Genomic DNA, 7,643 nt, shown 5'->3' on the forward strand with positions numbered 1-7,643 from the left:
CCTCAGTCCTCCAGAGTAGGAGTGTACCTGGATCACAAGGCAGGTACTCTGTCCTTCTACAGTGTCTCTGACACAATGACCCTCCTCCACAGAGTCCAGACCACATTCACTCAGCCCCTCTATCCTGGGTTTTATATCTATTATAGTACTGCTGAGCTGGTTAAACTGTAGTAGGGTCCACATAGATACTAGTCATGCTGGTGTAGTCTATAGCTGAGCTGGTTAAACTGTAGTAGGGTCCACATAGATACTAGTCATGCTGGTGTAGTCTATAGCTGAGCTGGTTAAACTGTAGTAGGGTCCACATAGATACTAGTCATGCTGGTGTAGTCTATAGCTGAGCTGGTTAAACTGTAGTAGGGTCCACATAGATACTAGTCATGCTGGTGTAGTCTATAGCTGAGCTGGTTAAACTGTAGTAGGGTCCACATAGATACTAGTCATGCTGGTGTAGTCTATAGCTGAGCTGGTTAAACTGTAGTAGGGTCCACATAGATACTAGTCATGCTGGTGTAGTCTATAGCTGAGCTGGTTAAACTGTAGTAGGGTCCACATAGATACTAGTCATGCTGGTGTAGTCTATAGCTGAGCTGGTTAAACTGTAGTAGGGTCCACATAGATACTAGTCATGCTGGTGTAGTCTATAGCTGAGCTGGTTAAACTGTAGTAGGGTCCACATAGATACTAGTCATGCTGGTGTAGTCTATAGCTGAGCTGGTTAAACTGTAGTAGGGTCCACATAGATACTAGTCATGCTGGTGTAGTCTATAGCTGAGCTGGTTAAACTGTAGTAGGGTCCACATAGATACTAGTCATGCTGGTGTAGTCTATAGCTGAGCTGGTTAAACTGTAGTAGGGGCCACATAGATACTAGTCATGCTGGTGTAGTCTATAGCTGAGCTGGTTAAACTGTAGAAGGGTCCACATAGATACTAGTCACGCTGGTGTAGTCTATAGCTGAGCTGGTTAAACTGTAGTAGGGTCCACATAGATACTAGTCATGCTGGTGTAGTCTATAGCTGAGCTGGTTAAACTGTAGTAGGGTCCACATAGATACTAGTCATGCTGGTGTAGTCTATAGCTGAGCTGGTTAAACTGTAGTAGGGTCCACATAGATACTAGTCATGCTGGTGTAGTCTATAGCTGAGCTGGTTAAACTGTAGTAGGGTCCACATAGATACTAGTCATGCTGGTGTAGTCTATAGCTGAGCTGGTTAAACTGTAGTAGGGTCCACATAGATACTAGTCATGCTGGTGTAGTCTATAGCTGAGCTGGTTAAACTGTAGTAGGGTCCACATAGATACTAGTCATGCTGGTGTAGTCTATAGCTGAGCTGGTTAAACTGTAGTAGGGTCCACATAGATACTAGTCATGCCGGTGTAGTCTATAGCTGAGCTGGTTAAACTGTAGTAGGGTCCACATAGATACTAGTCATGCTGGTGTAGTCTATAGCTGAGCTGGTTAAACTGTAGTAGGGTCCACATAGATACTAGTCATGCTGGTGTAGTCTATAGCTGAGCTGGTTAAACTGTAGTAGGGTCCACATAGATACTAGTCATGCCGGTGTAGTCTATAGCTGAGCTGGTTAAACTGTAGTAGGGTCTACATAGATACTAGTCACGCCGGTGTAGTCTATAGCTGAGCTGGTTAAACTGTAGTAGGGTCCACAAAGATACTAGTCATGCTGGTGTAGTCTATAGCTGAGCTGGTTAAACTGTAGTAGGGTCCACATAGATACTAGTCATGCTGGTGTAGTCTATAGCTGAGCTGGTTAAACTGTAGTAGGGTCCACATAGATACTAGTCACGCTGGTGTAGTCTATAGCTGAGCTGGTTAAACTGTAGTAGGGTCCACATAGATACTAGTCACGCTGGTGTAGTCTATAGCTGAGCTGGTTAAACTGTAGTAGGGTCCACATAGATACTAGTCACGCTGGTGTAGTCTATAGCTGAGCTGGTTAAACTGTAGTAGGGTCCACATAGATACTAGTCATGCTGGTGTAGTCTATAGCTGAGCTGGTTAAACTGTAGTAGGGTCCACATAGATACTAGTCATGCTGGTGTAGTCTATAGCTGAGCTGGTTAAACTGTAGTAGGGTCCACATAGATACTAGTCACGCTGGTGTAGTCTATAGCTGAGCTGGTTAAACTGTAGTAGGGTCCACATAGATACTAGTCATGCTGGTGTAGTCTATAGCTGAGCTGGTTAAACTGTAGTAGGGTCCACATAGATACTAGTCATGCTGGTGTAGTCTATAGCTGAGCTGGTTAAACTGTAGTAGGGTCCACATAGATACTAGTCATTCTGGTGTAGTCTATAGCTGAGCTGGTTAAACTGTAGTAGGGTCCACATAGATACTAGTCATGCTGGTGTAGTCTATAGCTGAGCTGGTTAAACTGTAGTAGCGTCCACATAGATACTAGTCATGCTGGTGTAGTCTATAGCTGAGCTGGTTAAACTGTAGAAGGGTCCACATAGATACTAGTCATGCTGGTGTAGTCTATAGCTGAGCTGGTTAAACTGTAGTAGGGTCCACATAGATACTAGTCATGCTGGTGTAGTCTATAGCTGAGCTGGTTAAACTGTAGTAGGGTCCACATAGATACTAGTCATGCTGGTGTAGTCTATAGCTGAGCTGGTTAAACTGTAGTAGGGTCCACATAGATACTAGTCATGCTGGTGTAGTCTATAGCTGAGCTGGTTAAACTGTAGTAGGGTCCACATAGATACTAGTCATGCTGGTGTAGTCTATAGCTGAGCTGGTTAAACTGTAGTAGGGTCCACATAGATACTAGTCATGCTGGTCTAGTCTATAGCTGAGCTGGTTAAACTGTAGTAGGGTCCACATAGATACTAGTCATGCTGGTGTAGTCTATAGCTGAGCTGGTTAAACTGTAGTAGGGTCCACATAGATACTAGTCATGCTGGTGTAGTCTATAGCTGAGCTGGTTAAACTGTAGTAGGGTCCACATAGATACTAGTCATGCTGGTGTAGTCTATAGCTGAGCTGGTTAAACTGTAGTAGGGTCCACATAGATACTAGTCATGCTGGTGTAGTCTATAGCTGAGCTGGTTAAACTGTAGTAGGGTCCACATAGATACTAGTCATGCTGGTGTAGTCTATAGCTGAGCTGGTTAAACTGTAGTAGGGTCCACATAGATACTAGTCATGCTGGTGTAGTCTATATCTGAGCTGGTTAAACTGTAGTAGGGTCCACATAGATACTAGTCACGCTGGTGTAGTCTATAGCTGAGCTGGTTAAACTGTAGTAGGGTCCACATAGATACTAGTCACGCTGGTGTAGTCTATAGCTGAGCTGGTTAAACTGTAGTAGGGTCCACATAGATACTAGTCATGCTGGTGTAGTCTATAGCTGAGCTGGTTAAACTGTAGTAGGGTCCACATAGATACTAGTCATGCTGGTGTAGTCTATAGCTGAGCTGGTTAAACTGTAGTAGGGTCCACATAGATACTAGTCATGCTGGTGTAGTCTATAGCTGAGCTGGTTAAACTGTAGTAGGGTCCACATAGATACTAGTCATGCTGGTGTAGTCTATAGCCGAGCTGGTTAAACTGTAGTAGCGTCCACATAGATACTAGTCATGCTGGTGTAGTCTATAGCCGAGCTGGTTAAACTGTAGTAGGGTCCACATAGATACTAGTCATGCTGGTGTAGTCTATAGCTGAGCTGGTTAAACTGTAGTAGGGTCCACATAGATACTAGTCATGCTGGTGTAGTCTATAGCTGAGCTGGTTAAACTGTAGTAGGGTCCACATAGATACTAGTCATGCTGGTGTAGTCTATAGCTGAGCTGGTTAAACTGTAGTAGGGTCCACATAGATACTAGTCATGCTGGTGTAGTCTATAGCTGAGCTGGTTAAACTGTAGTAGGGTCCACATAGATACTAGTCATGCTGGTGTAGTCTACAGCTGAGCTGGTTAAACTGTAGTAGGGTCCACATAGATACTAGTCATGCTGGTGTAGTCTATAGCTGAGCTGGTTAAACTGTAGTAGGGTCCACATAGATACTAGTCATGCTGGTGTAGTCTATATCTGAGCTGGTTAAACTGTAGTAGGGTCAACATAGATACTAGTCATGCTGGTGTAGTCTACAGCTGAGCTGGTTAAACTGTAGTAGGGTCCACATAGATACTAGTCATGCTGGTGTAGTCTATAGCTGAGCTGGTTAAACTGTAGTAGGGTCCACATAGATACTAGTCATGCTGGTGTAGTCTATAGCTGAGCTGGTTAAACTGTAGTAGGGTCCACATAGATACTAGTCATGCTGGTGTAGTCTATAGCTGAGCTGGTTAAACTGTAGTAGGGTCCACATAGATACTAGTCATGCTGGTGTAGTCTATAGCTGAGCTGGTTAAACTGTAGTAGGGTCCACATAGATACTAGTCATGCTGGTGTAGTCTATAGCTGAGCTGGTTAAACTGTAGTAGGGTCCACATAGATACTAGTCATGCTGGTGTAGTCTACAGCTGAGCTGGTTAAACTGTAGTAGGGTCCACATAGATACTAGTCATGCTGGTGTAGTCTATAGCTGAGCTGGTTAAACTGTAGTAGGGTCCACATAGATACTAGTCATGCTGGTGTAGTCTATATCTGAGCTGGTTAAACTGTAGTAGGGTCAACATAGATACTAGTCATGCTGGTGTAGTCTATAGCTGAGCTGGTTAAACTGTAGTAGGGTCCACATAGATACTAGTCATGCTGGTGTAGTCTATAGCTGAGCTGGTTAAACTGTAGTAGGGTCCACATAGATACTAGTCATGCTGGTGTAGTCTATAGCTGAGCTGGTTAAACTGTAGTAGGGTCCACATAGATACTAGTCATGCTGGTGTAGTCTATAGCTGAGCTGGTTAAACTGTAGTAGGGTCCACATAGATACTAGTCATGCTGGTGTAGTCTATAGCTGAGCTGGTTAAACTGTAGTAGGGTCCACATAGATACTAGTCATGCTGGTGTAGTCTATAGCTGAGCTGGTTAAACTGTAGTAGGGTCCACATAGATACTAGTCATGCTGGTGTAGTCTATAGCTGAGCTGGTTAAACTGTAGTAGGGTCCACATAGATACTAGTCATGCTGGTGTAGTCTATAGCTGAGCTGGTTAAACTGTAGTAGGGTCCACATAGATACTAGTCATGCTGGTGTAGTCTACAGCTGAGCTGGTTAAACTGTAGTAGGGTCCACATAGATACTAGTCATGCTGGTGTAGTCTATAGCTGAGCTGGTTAAACTGTAGTAGGGTCCACATAGATACTAGTCATGCTGGTGTAGTCTATATCTGAGCTGGTTAAACTGTAGTAGGGTCAACATAGATACTAGTCATGCTGGTGTAGTCTACAGCTGAGCTGGTTAAACTGTAGTAGGGTCCACATAGATACTAGTCATGCTGGTGTAGTCTATAGCTGAGCTGGTTAAACTGTAGTAGGGTCCACATAGATACTAGTCATGCTGGTGTAGTCTATAGCTGAGCTGGTTAAACTGTAGTAGGGTCCACATAGATACTAGTCATGCTGGTGTAGTCTATAGCTGAGCTGGTTAAACTGTAGTAGGGTCCACATAGATACTAGTCATGCTGGTGTAGTCTATAGCTGAGCTGGTTAAACTGTAGTAGGGTCCACATAGATACTAGTCATGCTGGTGTAGTCTATAGCTGAGCTGGTTAAACTGTAGTAGGGTCCACATAGATACTAGTCATGCTGGTGTAGTCTACAGCTGAGCTGGTTAAACTGTAGTAGGGTCCACATAGATACTAGTCATGCTGGTGTAGTCTATAGCTGAGCTGGTTAAACTGTAGTAGGGTCCACATAGATACTAGTCATGCTGGTGTAGTCTATATCTGAGCTGGTTAAACTGTAGTAGGGTCAACATAGATACTAGTCATGCTGGTGTAGTCTATAGCTGAGCTGGTTAAACTGTAGTAGGGTCCACATAGATACTAGTCATGCTGGTGTAGTCTATAGCTGAGCTGGTTAAACTGTAGTAGGGTCCACATAGATACTAGTCATGCTGGTGTAGTCTATAGCTGAGCTGGTTAAACTGTAGTAGGGTCCACATAGATACTAGTCATGCTGGTGTAGTCTATAGCTGAGCTGGTTAAACTGTAGTAGGGTCCACATAGATACTAGTCATGCTGGTGTAGTCTATAGCTGAGCTGGTTAAACTGTAGTAGGGTCCACATAGATACTAGTCATGCTGGTGTAGTCTATAGCTGAGCTGGTTAAACTGTAGTAGGGTCCACATAGATACTAGTCATGCTGGTGTAGTCTATAGCTGAGCTGGTTAAACTGTAGTAGGGTCCACATAGATACTAGTCATGCTGGTCTAGTCTATAGCTGAGCTGGTTAAACTGTAGTAGGGTCCACATAGATACTAGTCATGCTGGTGTAGTCTATAGCTGAGCTGGTTAAACTGTAGTAGGGTCCACATAGATACTAGTCATGCTGGTGTAGTCTATAGCTGAGCTGGTTAAACTGTAGTAGGGTCCACATAGATACTAGTCATGCTGGTGTAGTCTATAGCTGAGCTGGTTAAACTGTAGTAGGGTCCACATAGATACTAGTCATGCTGGTGTAGTCTATAGCTGAGCTGGTTAAACTGTAGTAGGGTCCACATAGATACTAGTCATGCTGGTGTAGTCTATAGCTGAGCTGGTTAAACTGTAGTAGGGTCCACATAGATACTAGTCATGCTGGTGTAGTCTATATCTGAGCTGGTTAAACTGTAGTAGGGTCCACATAGATACTAGTCACGCTGGTGTAGTCTATAGCTGAGCTTGTTAAACTGTAGTAGGGTCCACATAGATACTAGTCATGCTGGTGTAGTCTATAGCTGAGCTGGTTAAACTGTAGTAGGGTCCACATAGATACTAGTCATGCTGGTGTAGTCTATAGCTGAGCTGGTTAAACTGTAGTAGGGTCCACATAGATACTAGTCATGCTGGTGTAGTCTATAGCTGAGCTGGTTAAACTGTAGTAGGGTCCACATAGATACTAGTCATGCTGGTGTAGTCTATAGCTGAGCTGGTTAAACTGTAGTAGGGTCCACATAGATACTAGTCATGCTGGTGTAGTCTATAGCCGAGCTGGTTAAACTGTAGTAGCGTCCACATAGATACTAGTCATGCTGGTGTAGTCTATAGCCGAGCTGGTTAAACTGTAGTAGGGTCCACATAGATACTAGTCATGCTGGTGTAGTCTATAGCTGAGCTGGTTAAACTGTAGTAGGGTCCACATAGATACTAGTCATGCTGGTGTAGTCTATAGCTGAGCTGGTTAAACTGTAGTAGGGTCCACATAGATACTAGTCATGCTGGTGTAGTCTATAGCTGAGCTGGTTAAACTGTAGTAGGGTCCACATAGATACTAGTCATGCTGGTGTAGTCTATAGCTGAGCTGGTTAAACTGTAGTAGGGTCCACATAGATACTAGTCATGCTGGTGTAGTCTACAGCTGAGCTGGTTAAACTGTAGTAGGGTCCACATAGATACTAGTCATGCTGGTGTAGTCTATAGCTGAGCTGGTTAAACTGTAGTAGGGTCCACATAGATACTAGTCATGCTGGTGTAGTCTATATCTGAGCTGGTTAAACTGTAGTAGGGTCAACATAGATACTAGTCATGCTGGTG

The sequence above is a fragment of the Salmo salar genome, unplaced genomic scaffold, assembly GCF_905237065.1.
Source record: "Salmo salar unplaced genomic scaffold, Ssal_v3.1, whole genome shotgun sequence".
Taxonomy (NCBI): domain Eukaryota; kingdom Metazoa; phylum Chordata; class Actinopteri; order Salmoniformes; family Salmonidae; genus Salmo; species Salmo salar.